The sequence below is a fragment of the Odocoileus virginianus genome, chromosome 15 (genome assembly GCF_023699985.2).
Source record: "Odocoileus virginianus isolate 20LAN1187 ecotype Illinois chromosome 15, Ovbor_1.2, whole genome shotgun sequence".
Lineage (NCBI taxonomy): Eukaryota > Metazoa > Chordata > Mammalia > Artiodactyla > Cervidae > Odocoileus > Odocoileus virginianus.
Window position 1 is genome coordinate 52,316,876 of NC_069688.1, and position 15,686 is coordinate 52,332,561.

At 40.9% G+C, this 15,686-nt stretch overlaps 1 protein-coding gene across 4 annotated transcripts in view; it reads right to left on the bottom strand.

Moving 5' to 3' along the window:
* The window catches only part of CPQ (carboxypeptidase Q), a 537,298-nt gene that overhangs the window by 26,317 nt on the left and 495,295 nt on the right, over window positions 1-15,686 (bottom strand). The gene's annotated exons all lie outside the window — the stretch shown is intronic.

The following is a 15,686-nucleotide window of genomic DNA, read 5'->3' on the forward strand; positions in this document are numbered from 1 at the left end:
AATCCCATCTGAAAAGATAGCAGCATTAAAAACAATAAAAAGTAACCCTAAATGTGGTGCTAGAGAAGACTCCTGAAAGACCCTTGGACACCAAAGAGATCAAACCAGTCAATCTTAAGGGAAATTAACCTTGAATACTCGTTGGAAGGACTGATGCTGAAGCTGAAACTCTAGTATTTTGGTCACCTGATGCAAACAGCTGACTCATTGGAAAAGTCCCTGATGCTGGGAAAGATTGAGGGCAGAAGGAGAAGAGGGTGTCAAAGGATGAGATGGCTGGATGGCATCACCAATGAAATGGACATAAACTTGGGCAAACTTTGAGAGATAGTGAGGGACAGAGAGGCCTGGCGTGCTGCAGTCCATGGAGTCGCAAAGAGTATGACATGACTGGGCGACTGAACAACACTAGCGAATAACATGCAATCAAAATCCAGGAAAATGAGACTGGTACCTTGTGAATCAATTTACAGGCAGCTCAGGCCAATGAAGAAAATTGATCTGGGAGGGAGCACCTCTAGACTCCTTTTGATTCTTTATTATTTGTTTATATGTCAGGTAGCATGGATTTATCCAGAATAAGTATGTCCACACTTTTGTGTAAGTCAATTGGTTTCAAAAAGTTCACAAACCACTTGAATAAAGCTGCAAAATACAGTCAAATTTTCTCCACACTCAGCTTCTGGGGAAAGAACTACAAGGAAAATAGAAACATGGTGAATAGTCCTGCCTCAAACCATAAGCCTTGAAGATGAAGCAAGTAAACTTAGAAGTTGACACTGGTGAAAAATTTGGTGACTATTGGCTCAGTTATTCTAATACACTCTTTTATTTAAACCAATACCCCGTTTCTTTCTTGGTCACCTGGCTGGCTCCCACTTGACAGTTAAATGCAGCCCCATTAATTGACTATCTGCTTAAGGGATGCCATTTTTTAAAAACACAAAACCTTTTAAAGTACAACCTTTTAAAAATCATTATGCAGTGAGGGGAAAAATGAGCTAAACATCAAAAGCTTTGTGGATTCCAAAACAAAGGAAACAAATGTATAAGAAGGAGACTGGGAAATGAATATGCTTTTAATGCAAACACGTTTCACTTAAAGTAAAGCATCAATTCAAGGAATATCCATTAAATGCCGATGCTCATGAAAAGATCCTGGCCCATAGTAATCAATTTATAGGGAATCTACAAGGCTGAGATGTAAATTTAACATTTAAATGTAGCTGAATTCCCAATGCTATTATGGTTCACCCTCATTAATGCAATTCTTAGGACCATCCTGATAGTGAAGAAACAGTGATTATTCTCAGTAGCCACCCAACATATAATTATAGTACATTTGATTAAATGCTCCTGTTGTGAGATAAACCACAATTTATACATTTCTGTGTGTTCTTTTAAAAAAGGTTGATGATGAAAAAGGAAGCTAATGCGACTTTGTGAGACAACATGTCCTTAGCTGTCCCATCCTTTCTACTCAGACTCCAGCTTTATGGGCAAGGTGAATGGTGCTTGAGATTTGCTGCTACAGATCCTGAAATAATTTCCAGGGCAGAGTTTATAAGTAACACCAGGAGTCCAGTTGTTTCACCTTCTGAGTCACTTTTCTTAGAGTCTTCAGAATTCTTGACAAAAGGTGGGAAGAAAAGAATGTTGTCCTTTACTAGCTAATTAAGCTGGTAAGAAGCCCTCATTATTGACGGACTTGGAACATGAAGCATTAATTATTTCTTGTTAATTTCATACAGCCGAAGACCAGTCTTCCAGTTGCTGTAGACAGGTTAAATGACTACTCAGTATGATTAGAGTGACACTTACAAAGTAGGAATCTTGACTTTATTGCTGAATAACCCCAAACCACCTGGGGTTGTGTCAGATGTGGTGTGTATGCAAGGCTTTTGGAAAGGAGATCATATTCATTCATCTGATACCTGTTGAGCACCTACTAAGTGCCAAGTATCTTTCGAGGCCCTGGGCAAACATTGATGGACATAATTTACAAGTGTCCACTCTCATGGAATTTCACAGAACTTTTAATTTAGTAGAATACATCTCTGTAAAAATGAGGTTGACTGGAAAGCAAAGTATATCACATCAAAACTGCTGAGGACTCTGCAGATGAAACTTAAAAAGGAGAAAGCTCATTCTTCCCAGGTTTCTGATTTTAATGCCGTAAAGATTAGAGGACACTAGAGGGTGGAACAGGCTGGTTCGCTCTGGGCATGGTACTCCTACTTATCGTCTCTGGAGTGTTGGCAGGGTCCAATGACATATTATTTAATGATGAGAAAGATAATAAATCATAACCATTTTCATAGCCAGGACTTACTAGGTACATTCTATGTGCAATGGACTTAACTAAACATGCAAGGTCTTATCAAATTCTCATGAAGATTCTATAATTATTTTTATAGAATTTTTGCAGATGAATAAACTTAGACTTAAAGATTTTAATGACAATTTTAAGCAAAGGAGTCTGATGAGAGGATGTGCAGAACTTATTACGTTGTGCTGAATCCATTCCTTCATCTTAAGGATGAAGGCCCATAGGAGTGAGGAGGCTTGCCCTCACAGAGTGGGGTGAAAGGGCAATTCTATAAATCTGCCATCCTCCCCATCTTCAGGTGATCCATGCCCATATCATCTCCATCTTTTCTTTCTAGGGAACTTCTCACATGAATCTGTGTTTTTTGAAATTCCTTCTATTAGATTTCATAATAGAATATCGGGTTTGTACATTCCAGAATTAGATCCTTCCCTTGCTTATAATTAAATCTCACTTGCCTGGTAACAGACACTGAATCCCACTCTGCTGTCTCAGGGTGAACCCCACCCTACCTGTGGTCAGTGGATTGTCAGGACGTCTGCTATTCCTCTTAATTTTTAGAATCTCTTCTCTCTGTGGGGAAACACCTCATCCTGGAAGCTTTGGTTTTACATAAATCAGAGATGGGAGGGAACTTCTCTAGTCCAACCACCATCTGATGTTTGAGTCCCCTTGCAGCATCTTTAATACATAGTCATTCAGTCTTCTCTTAAACGCCTCTATTGACAGGAAAAGGGACCTTCCCAAGTGGCCCAACCCAAGTGGTCTCCAGTAATGCATTCATTCAGCATTAACTACATAAATTGAGCTTCGGGGCAAGTTTTAAGCAAAGAACTGTTACAATTCTACCAAGCCCCTGTGCTTTATGAGGCCCAACTAAGGGAGCTAAGACACGCACACCAAGAACTAAAGCATGAGATCCAAAGTTCTGTAGGAGCCCAGTGGATGAACAGGTCAACTTCAATTATAATATTCAATCAGACAAGACCACCCCGACTTCTGAGATTCACCAAAGGAATTCAATGTACTGTATAAGTTTGGGAAAGAGTTAGGCAATAGTAAGTGCTAATATTGTTTATGCAACAAACATTTAGTTTCTTTTATATATAATCTTTTTTTTACAAAAAGATTTTTGTAAAATTTTTACAAAAATTTTATAATTACAAAATATACCCACTTTAAGTATACATTCTTTAAGTTCTGACAAATGTACACATCTGTGTAACTCCCGCTGCAATCAAGCTATAGAACATTTCCACTGCTACTAAAAGTTCCCCTTTTAGTTCATTCCTTCCTAACTTTAGCATCAGGCAACCACTGATTTGTTTCCAGGAACTATAGATTACATGGTCTTTCCTAAAATGTCACATGAATGGAATTATACAGTACACAGTCTTTAGTGTTTGGCTTCTTTAACATGATGATTTTAGAGTTCACCTATACTACCACATAGTTTGTTCTTTTTTTATTTTTTATTGGCCATTGAATATGTAGGAAAGTCTCGTCTTTGTATGAATTTAGATTTCTAAGATGACTAATAATGTCAAGCACCTTTTGATGTAATTATTGGGCATTTATGTATATTCTATGTGAATGTAGTGCTTTTTAAAATTTATGTGATAATGTATATATGTATCTATTTTTGGATTCTCTGTTCTCTGCTATTGATCTGTTTGTCTATTCTTATGTCAATATACCACACTGCTCTAATTGTTGTAGACAGGACAATTTAAAAATCAGATAGAGTAAGTCCTCCAACATTTTTCTTCTTTTTCAAAATTGTTCTGTATTCTAGGTCCACAGCATTTCTGCATGGATTTTAGAATCAGCTTATCATTTTGTACAATAAAGCACTACTTTAGCTTCATCCCACACATTTTGATATGTTGTATTATTATCAAGAAGATCCTAAACAATTTCTAATTTTTCATGTGATTTCTTCTTTGACCCATGTATGCTGTTTAATTTTTATATATTTGGACATTTTCTTAATACCTTACTGCTTTTGACTTCTTATTTAATTCTATGGTAGTCAGCAAATATGATTTCAATCCCTTTAAATTCATTCAGATTGCTTTTAATGACTCAGCATATACTCTATCATGGTATATGTCCATGTGCACTTTAAAATAAGAACGTGCATTCTGCTATTAGTGAATTCATTATCCCATAATATCAATTTGATCATGTGGGTTGATAGTGTGTTTGAATCTTCCATACCCATACTGACTTCCTATCTAATTTTTCTAACATCATTAAAAAATGTGTTGACATTTCCAACCATAACTATCTATTTGGTTCTTCTTTTAGTTCTGTTGTCTTTTTTTTTCATGTATTTTTGAAGCTCTGTAATTGAGTGCATTCACATTTAAGACCTGCATGCCTTACTGATGAATAGACTCTTTTATGATTACAAGATGCCCCTTTTCTATAACAACATTCTTTACTTTGAGAGTTATTTTTATGGGAAGTACAGTTATTATGGTCTTCACATGTTCAGAATTTGTTGTATATCTTTTATTCATCCACTTACTTTTAGCCTACTTGTGTCTTTAAAGTGTGCTTTTTGCAAATAGCATATAGGTAAGTCTAATTTTTTGTTCAGCTTGACAATCTCTGCCTTCTAATTAAAGGGTTTGGTCTGTTTATGTTTATGTAATTATTGATATGCTTGAATTTTAGTCTACAATCTTGCTGTTTTGCATTTGTGTCACTTCTTCTTTGTTCTTCCATTGAATGTACCACATATTCAACAAGCTTGATCCAGTTTTTGGCTGATCAAAATGTAAAATTTTTGCAGTCCTGTGGTCTGTGGATATTGTTCAGCCTCCAGCTTCCTGATAGCTGTTCTCTGCTGATTCTTGTGGAATTTTACTCTATACATGCTCAGCTTAGTATGCAGCAAAGGACTGAAGGGGAGCCTCATGCAGATTTCTGCAGCCACTTTTCTGTGTAGCTCCTTGCTCTGGTACCCTGTCCCACAAACCCAGCTCCCCCAGACTCCCTGAGCTCCTATCTTTGTAACTCAGCGAGTCCACTGGGTTGCACTTGGGTGTTCCCTCCCTGCCTCATGACTGAAAACTAGGGCAATTACAGAGGTCATCTTTTGCTTTCTTTAGTCCAGGGATCACAGTACTCACCATCTTGTTGTATAGTGGATGAATTAGTTGTCTGATATATTTGTCTAGTTTTCTAGTTTCTTCTTTTTTTTAATGGCAAGGGGAAGTCTAAGTTTCTCTCTTACGGCTTGAAGTAGACATCCTTACTAGCCTCTTGAAGGTATGAAATATGTCATAGGCTCCTACATTTCAGCATCTGACAGATACTTTACTTGTCAACATAGCACAGTGATTAATAGCACAAATTATAAAGCCAGTCTCACTGAGTGTGAATCTTGACCACATGTATCAGCCTGTGAGACGGGGAAGGGTATTTTATTATCTGTGCCTTAATTTTCCCATCTAGAATACAGGAATGGTAATAACCTAGCTTTTGGGTTTCTTTGAGTTTCAACGAGCTAATGAGTTAGAAGACTCTACACATGGACATCACCAGATGGTCAATACTGAAATTAGATTGATTATATTCTTTGTAGCCCAAGATGGAGAAGCTCTATACAGTCAGCAAAAACAAGACCAGGAAATGACTGTGGCTCAGATCATGAACTCCTTATTGCCAAATTCAGACTTAAATTGAAGAAAGTAGGGAAAACCACTAGACCATTCAGGTATGACCTAAATCAAATCCCTTAAGATTATACAGTGGAAGTGACAAATAGATTCAAGGGATTAGATCTGATAGAGTGTCTGAAGAACTATGAATGGAGATTCATGACATTGTACAGGAGGCAGTGATCAAGACCATCTCCAAGAAAAAGAAATGCAAAAAGGCAAAATGGTTATCTGAGGAGACCTTACAAATAGCTGAGAAAAGAAGAGAAGCTAAAGGCAAAGGAGAAAAGGAAAGATATATCCATTTGAATGCAGAGTTCCAAAGAATAGCAAGGAGAAAAAAGAAAGCCTTCCTCAGTGATCAATGCAAAGAAATAGAGGAAAACAATAAAATGGGAAAGATGAGATCTCTTCAAGAGAATTAGAGATACCAAGGGAACATTTCATGCAAAGATGGGTGCAATAAAGGACAGAAATGGTATGCATCTAACAGAGGCAGAAGGTATTAAGAAGAGGTGGCAAGAATGCACAGAAGAACTGTACAAAAAAGATCTTCACCACCCATATAACCACAATGGTGTGATCGCTCACCTAGAGCCAGACATCCTGGAATGTGAAGTCAAGTGGGCCTTAGGAGCATCACTATGAACAAAGCTAGTGGAGGTGATGGAATTCCAGCTGAGCTATTTCAAATCCTGAAAGATGATGCTGTGGAAGTGCTGCACTCAATATGCCAGTAAATTTAGAAAACTCAGCAGTGGCCACAGGACTGGAAAAGGTCAGTTTTCATTCCAATCCCTAAGAAAGGCAATGCCAAAGAATGCTCAAACTACCACACAATTGCACTCATCTCACACGCTAGTAAAGTAATGCTCAAAATTCTCCAAGCCAGGCTTCAACAGTATGTGAACCGTGAACTTTCAGATGTTCAAGCTGGATTTAGAAAAGGCAGAGGAACCAGAGATCAAATTGCCAACATCCTCTGGATCATCAAAAAAGCAAGAGAGTTCCAGAAAAACATCTATTTCTGCTTTATTGACTATGCCAAAGCCTTTGACAGTATGGATCACAATAAACTGTGGGAAAATTCTTTAAGAGATGGGAATACCAGATCACTTGACCTGCCTCTTGAGAAATCTGTATGCAGGTCAAGAAGCAATAGTTAGAACTGGACATGGAATGACAGACTGGTTCCAAATCGGGAAAGGAGTACGTCAAGACTGTCTATTGTCACCCTGCTTATTTAACTTATATGCAGAATACATCATGTGAAATGCTGGGCTGGAGGAAGCACAAGCTGGAATCAAGATTGCTGGGAGGGGAACAAAAAGATTTCTGGGAGAAATATCAATAACCTTAGATATGCAGATGACACCATCCTTATGGCAGAAAGCGAAGAAGAACTAAAGAGCCTCGTGATGAAAGTGAAAGAGGAAAGTGAAAAAGTTGGCTTAAAACTCAACATTCAGAAAGCTAAGATCATAGCAACTGGTCCCATTACTTCATGGCAAATAGATGGGGAAACAATGGAAACAGTAAGAGACTTTATTTTTGGGGGCTCCAAAATCACTGCAGATGGTGACTGCCATGAAATTAAAAGACGCTTGCTCCTTAGAAGAAAAGCTATGACCAACCTAGACAGCATATTAAAAAGCAGAGACATTACTTTGCCGACAAAGGTCCATCAAGTCAAAGCTACAGTTTTTCCAGCAGTCATATATGGATGTGAGAGTTGGACTATACAGAAAGCTGAAGAATTGATGCTTTTGAACTGTGGTGTTGTAGAAGGCTCTTGAGAGTCCCTTGGACTGCAAGATCAAACCAGTCAATCCTAAAGGAAATCAGGCCTGAATATTCATTGGAAGGACTGATGCTGAAGCTGAAACTCCAATACTTTGGCCACCTGATGTGAAGAACTGATTCATTGGAGAAGACCCTGATGCTAGGAAAGATTGAGAGTGGGAGGAGAAGGGCATGACCGAGGATGAGATGGTTGGATGGCATCACCAACTCAATGGACATGAGTTTGATTAAGCTCCGGGAGTTGGTGATAGACAGGGAGGCCTGGTGCGCTGCAGTCCATGGAGTCACAGGGAGCTGGATATGACTGAGTGACTGAACTGAACTGAACTGAACGAGTTAAAATACTGCTTGGCATATGATAATATTCAGTACTAGTGCTATTTCTAATACTATGATGACTTGTCTTCAAAGGGCCAGGTAGCTTATTCCTGTATGACTGATCCTTCACTATTTTGGAATCTCATGCAGATAATCAGAGTAGGTTAATCAGTGAAAGCACATGATATTGTTTCATTGTTGTATTAAAGAATCACGGACCTCCACCCCTCCCAGCCTATTGTAAGTAATAAGTAACAGTAAGCTCCTAGCTTGAGAAAAAAGGACCTTGACAAAAGCTGCATTAAGATCTAAGGGGACTTAAGTGCGCCCTGCTCTTCATATTTCCATCTAGGTTGGCAATGAAAAAGCACATGTGTACTGCTGTTCTAACAATGAGATTTTATTAGAACTGCACCACTGGCGCTACATCAGTTAAAGGAGCACAGCAGTGAATCTGCTTGTAAAGTGTAGATTTCTTTTATAGAGCATATGATTGCCCACTAATTTATCTCTGCCATAAATCTAGAGATTTGTATGTGTGTAAATGGGCTGCACCTGAGCCAATGGTACCTTCAAAGAGTAGGGTTGACTTAGCTAAGACTTAGCTGGCTGCTTTGAGACATATTAAGTGTTGTTCCTTTAGGGAGCTCCTCTCTGGGTCTTTGCGGGGATTCTTGAGAAAGAGGAGGTCTTAATATTTACATGTGTTAGGCAAAGGTTTGTTACTCACTTGTGTATGTGCTTAACCAGCCTTATTATCAGTCATGTGTCTAAGAATCAAATATGAATTAACATTTTAACATAGACAAATATCTTTGGTATTTGCTTGGCAAACCAGCCCATCTGTTACCCCACCACCACTGTTCTGTTTAGGGAATAGTCCTTTTTGTTTCTTGGTCCTGGATTAAAATGGCCAGCTCTCAGATGACCTCAGCAGAGATGCTGGCATGATCTGAAGTTCATGTCTTGTAAATGTTTAATGAAAGTCTTCAGTGAATAAAGGGATAAAGAAGCAATTAAAACTCCATCTCTTGACTGGATACTGTTGATTAAATCAGATTCTGGTGTGTTACTGTAGCTTTTGATGTGGTACAATGGTACAGGGGTCCGTATGCTATCACTGATCTAAGTAACCCCCCACTGATCTATATGAGTCAACTAATATTACCGAGTAATAACACACCAGTTATTGCTTCTGAATCATCTAACGGCATCTGCCTTATGAATAATAGTAAGCAAGTGTTAGTTGCTCAGTCGTGCCCGATTCTTTGCGACCCCATGGACTGCACCCCACCAGGCTCCTGTGTCCATGAAATTTTCCAGGCAAGGATACTGGAGTGGGTTGCCATTTCCTTCTCCAGGGGATCTTCCCAACCCAGGGATCCAACCCGGGTCTCCGGTACTGCAGGCAGATTCTTTACTGACTGAGCTACAGGGGAAGCCCATCCTATAAATAATACTTGAATTTAAATAATATTTCCTTCATAAAAAATATCAGTACACTTGTTCTCTTATCTACCTTAACAACATTTCTAAGAGGAAAAAATGGGGTTGGATCTGTATCTTTTGAGGAGTGGGTTTCCCAGGTGGTGCTAGTGGTAAAGAACCTGCTTGCCAATGCAGAAGACATAAGAGATGAGAGAGACACTGGGTCGATCCCTGGGTCAGAAAGATCCACTGGAGGAGGGCATGGCAATCCACTCCAGTATTCTTGCCTGGAGAAACCCATGACCAGAAGAGACTGGAGGGCTATAGTCCATAGGGTTGCAAAGAGTCAGACACAACTGAAGCAGCTTAGCACACACACATTCACTTTTGAAGAGTATGAGAACCAGAGAACCAGAGACTAAATCATTTGCATGATATCCTACAGTGACATGGAAACCAAGAGAATCCTGGACCTTGGAACACCAGTCTTGAAACCTTTCTGCTAAATCAGGGTTAGCCAAGTATTCTTGTAAAGAGCTAGAGGCTAAATATTTTAGACTGGGTGGGTGATACTGTTTCTGTGGCAACACAACTATTCAACTCTGCTGTTGTATCATGAAATCAACCACAGAGTATAAATGTACATGAATGAGCACGGCTGGTTATTATGACTGACTCCCTCTCTCTCTACACACACACACACACACAGACACACACACACACACGGCAGGTGATGGGCCACACTGGGCCCACAGTTAAAAGTTTAACAACACTTACACCACATTGTGACCCATGTTAGGTGCTACCTTAGGATCAAAAGGATACTACATAACAATAGAATGTGACATTTGTCCTTGCTTTTGCATTTTCACTTGGTCTTCACAAGAACCCTGCTATATAGGTTATTAATGACTTTCCATTTTATATATGATAAAACTGAGGCTAGCTCATTGTCTAAGGCTGTGTGTACACTTAGTCGCTCAGTCCTGTCCAACTCTTTACAACCCAGTGGACTGTAGCCTGTCAGGCTCCTCTGTCCATGGAGATTTACAGGCAAGAATAATGGAGTGGGTTGCCATGCCCTCCTCCAGGGGATCTCCCCAACCCAGGGATCAAACCCAGGTCTCCTGCATTGCAGGTGAATTCTTTAAGGTCTGAGACTCCACGGAAGGCCAGGTGGTTGTAAATGCAGTGTCAAGACTGCAATACAAGTCTCCTGACTTATAATACTTCTTTTCTGCTAGCTATTCCATTAAGAGTTGTTATCTACACTTTCATTTTGAAATGTGAAAATGCTTTGACCGGGGGAGGCATGATTTGTCTGGGGTCAGTGATCCTTTAGTGACTTGAGCCAGGATCAGAACCTCATCTGTTGGCTTCCAGGCTGGTCTTCTGGTCTTCTATCCCTTCATATTATTGTGAACATTTTCTGGGGAAAAAAAATGGTGTAACTAGATAGAATTATGGCACTTTCATTGTATTTCATTATTTAAACTTCCTGAAACGATATCATTTTAGAAATGATCTCTTTGAGGTATCCAGATGGAGAATAATGAATTGTGATTCACTTAATGTCTCTGACTACTTTTCAAAATCCCAATCTGGATTATAAAATTCTTTTTATAAAATTAAACAGCAGTACCTTTTGTTTAATTTTATTCTTGAATGCTGATGTGACCTTTGGTCACACTATTTAATTATCTCCTCTGATCCAAGGAATGTGTGAATCAGAAAGAAAGAAATTGGTAAAGAGGACTTGGTTTTAACCAGAACTTCAAAAGGAATTGCTGAGTAGGAGTCACTGTGATTTCTAGGGTCTCTTCAGGCTCTGTCAGAATATGGAAGACGATCAGGTGATCAATCATCCTGGTTTGGGACTGAGCGGTTTCTTGGAATACAAGGCTTCCAGTGCTCAAGCCTGAAAAGTCCCAGGAAAATGGTTACCCTGACTGCTAAATCATCTGTGTTCAATGAATTGACCACTAACCATAACTCTGCATGCCTGGAGGTAGTGATGCTCCTCTGGAAAGGGACTGGGGGACAAGAACAGCTTCTCAGGAACACTTGAGCATGACAGGGCTTCATGACTTTGTAGAGAAATCTAACTATATAAACCCAAAGATATTAAAATATCAGAAGGTATCGAAAGACTAGTTTACTGACAAATAGAAACCAGTCTCGATTACTGTTGCTACTTTTCCCACTCATTGATGAAAATCGTGGAATCAGTCACTTAATCTAAGAAACACAAAAACAAAGAGTGCTTTTAGCTCCAACTACAACAGAAGGTGTCCGCTCAACATGGACTATCCACAGGCTACTGGAGAGCATCAGTTCTTAGACTCAACAGAATATCCAGTTGCCAACACGGGATCCAGAGCAAGGCCAGGAGGTGATGCCAAGTTTCCAGACCCTGGATCTGAAGCCATCGGCCAAATGACACCTTCTTGAGATTTCTCTCAGGCCTCCTGCCTTTTCTCCTTCCTCTGATAGTTCTGCTTTTGCAAATGTGGGCTGGCTGAGAAGACCTGCTCTTTCTTGATTTCCCAACTTTGGGGTAAGGAGTTTCTGGTGGTCCCATTATAACCCAAGTCTCTCAAAGGTCCCTTTGTTACTGGTGGAGTTAACTTTCCTGCCAAGGGGCTTCTCTAGCCACCACAGGTGTTGGCCACTCTCCCTACCCTGGAGGATGTTAAAAGTAAATACCAGAAGGATCCACACAGTCCAGCATTGGAACATTTGCTACCATACTAGCCAGGGTTAAAAACCACAAATGACTAAAAACTTTGGAAAAAGCAACACAGAGGATTTTCAGATTTTCCTATAGAAATGCTCACTATCGAAAGCCTTATTCTGCTTTTTCAGTTACATCTGGTGACTGTTTATTTAAGAACTTGGTTAGAAAATTCAGTAGAAATATGCATCAGTAAATTGTATTGCCCATCACAGGCTGGCCAAACACAGTTAATGAGTCTGTCTGGCTCTTATTTCTGAGTCTGAGTTAGCATCTGCAGGGTGCGGTCTCCCTGACCATCACCTGTCCTAAGGCATTCAGACACCTAACCCACTAGGGACTCCTAGCCCTGCCCACATCCTCCCAGTATCCTGCAGTTCTAGAGCCCTCACTGGCTTTGATGTTTTCCCCCTTAATCTTTACTTCGGCCTTCACTTTTTCTATTCCTTTGTTAAGTCTGTTACTCAGGTCCACATCATTTCTTTTCCTGTCTCTGTCTTCCCTTCTGCTCCTTCCTTGAGGCTTTCTCCCTTTCTGATGTATCCCCGTCAACCTCTCCCACTTTTCTTTGCTATCTGCCTCTCTCTTTTGAACTGTCCTTGTTTCTGTGTCCTGATTTTTCTTCCTCTTTCGGAACTTGTTTCTTGCTTTCCACTTGGAATTTCTTTAACTATTAAAAAAAAGAACAATTATTGCCGTGCTGCTTCATTTTTAGTAAACTTGATTTCGAAAGTGGAGACTTTATTTCCTTAGCATGCTGTGGCAGAGAGGTAGAGACGTAAATTAACTAGAGCCGGCTGAGATGCGGAAGAGAGCCAGTTTGTAGCTCTGTGCCAGAATGAATACAAAGCAGGTGGCGAGGAGCATGAATACACACCTCCATCCAGCTCAGCACACTCTGTGCTCACCGCATATCTACAGCCTGTGCGGGCCCAGAGAAAGATCAATTTCTCCTTATCGAATGCCAAATGAAGGCTGTCGAAGTCAGGTACTGATCCACTATTTAAAGAAGAGAACAAATTCAAAACTGGCCCAGAGCTTTCTGAAACTGCTGCGAAGTCCAGTTTCAAAAGCATGAGTACTTGACTCAGCCGAGGACACCCCTACAGGGGGACTGATGTCTGTGTGTTGGCAGAAGTGCCTGGTATATTTCCCAGATCCCCTGACTTTCTGCTAACATAAAGGCTGAGCAACACAGGCCCACTGGCTAGAATAAAATTGCTTCAGGTTGGTAAGCGTTCAGTAGTTTCAGCAGGCTCAGATTCACACCTGCCAGTATTGCTTTTGATTACGAAGCACAACAGTTGGGCAGTCCAGGTAACGGTAATTATCTCTGTAATTAGATTCTGTCATGCACAGTGTACTCAGGCCTTGGGCTTTTGTGGAAACAGAAGAGGTACCTGGAGTATCTTTAGAGCACTTGGTCTCTTCAAGAGAGCAGGTCGCTAATAAGCTCTTCCTGCAACAACGAGAAGGCGGATTGCCTCTCCTTTCACACCTCCTTCCACCCCTTTCTGGTTCAGCAAATTTCACTTGTGTTGCAGAATGAAAAACAAGGGAGAAAGCTGTAAATGAGGAGAAGGGATGGAAACTGTCCAGGAAGAAATCCAATTTCTGTCTTGGGTTCTGTGCATTTCAAGATGGAAACGCTATACTCATTAAAGTGCCCATTAAGCAAACAATACAGGGAAACGAGGTGGGGTTTAGGGGGCTGGGAGGGAGGAGAAGAGGCAGGTCAGGGGGAGGAGGGCACTGTTTTTAAAGGCAATTGCAAAATGTTCAATAAGGGGGAAGGAACGCCTGCAGATATTTCACTGGAGAGTGAAGGAGAGCATCATTTCAATACTGACAACCGGCAATAATGTCTCTATTGTAGTCACACAAAGGTCTGTCTGTTTCTAACAAGACAATGGCGGGTCCAGTGATGGTATAAACTCCACGCCCTGAGATCTAGGCATCAGGAGGCAGAATGCCTAAATACTTGATATATTGAGTAGACGTGAGGAAATATATCAGGGCTGTGAGAGTAAGCATGTTTACCCAGCAGTTAGAACAGTCACACAAGGAAGGACAAAGAAAAAACACAGCTTACTGTGTGCCAGGTACTACATCTCCTCTGTCTCTACCCCAAACTCACACTGATGCAGGGGGTATTATTAGTCTTCATTCCCAGATGAGCAAAAAAGTTCAAGAAGATGTAAATAACCCAAGTTCATTTAGCTGCTCAACAGCAGAGTCAAAATTTGAGGGCAAATCCCACTGCAGATGGTGACTGCAGCCATGAAATTAAAAGATGCTTGCTCCTTGGAAGAAAAGCTATGACCAACCTAGATGGAGTATTAAAAAGCAGAGGCATTACTTTGCCAGCAAAGGCCCATCTGGTCAAGGCTATGGTTTTTCCAGTGGTCATGTATGGATGGAGAGTTGGACTATAAAGAAAGCTCAGCGCCGAAGAATTGATGCCTTTTGAACTGTGGTGTTGGAGAAGACTCTTGAGAGTCCCTTGGACTGCAAGGAGATCCAACCAGTCAAGCCTAAAGGAAATCAGTCCTGAATATTCATTGGAATGTTCACTGGAAGGACTGATGCTGAAGCTGAAACTCCAATACTTTGGCCACCTGATGCAAAGAACAGACTCATTGGAAAAGACCCTGATGCTGGGAAAGATTGAAGGTGGGAGGAGAAGGTGATGACAGAGGATGAGATGGTTGGATGGCATCACTGACTTGACGGACATGAGTTTGAGCAAGCTCCGGGAGTTGGTGATGGACAGGGAGGCCTGGCGTGCTGCAGTCCATGGGGTCGCAAAGAATCAAACACGACTGAGAGACTGGACTGAACTGAACCCATCTGACTTATACTTGGTCATGCTGCCCTCCAAGAATACAGTCTCCATACCTTCCAGAAAGGAAACCAACACTGAAGAATCAACACCAACCATATGCCAGTTACTCTGGAACACACTCTCACATTCTTCATCTCCCACAATTTCAGTACCACCCACACACAGATGATTTGACAGACAAACAGTGTGTGGTCTCTTTAAAAAGACAATTCAAATCTCTGCCACTGCAATTACACAACCCCGGTGCCTGGGGTTGGGAGTACTATGAGATCCCCAGCACTGGCACCCCTCCTGAACAGGGAAATCTCATCTGAAAACCAGAGGAAAGGCTTTGGAAAGAAACGGGGTGGGGTCCACAGGAGATTTCTGGGCTATGCTCACACCGCCTTCCCAATGGGCACATCTCCTGCCCCTCTGAGCGGAGCCAAGCCTCTAGCACGAGGGACCCAGCTCTGCAGGACGGGTCTGATTTTCTACAGTCTAGAGAGTAACGGAACAGGACGTGTTTCTCGGACTCATTAGCAGCCCAGGTGAGAAGCCACTAGGTGAGTCCCTTCC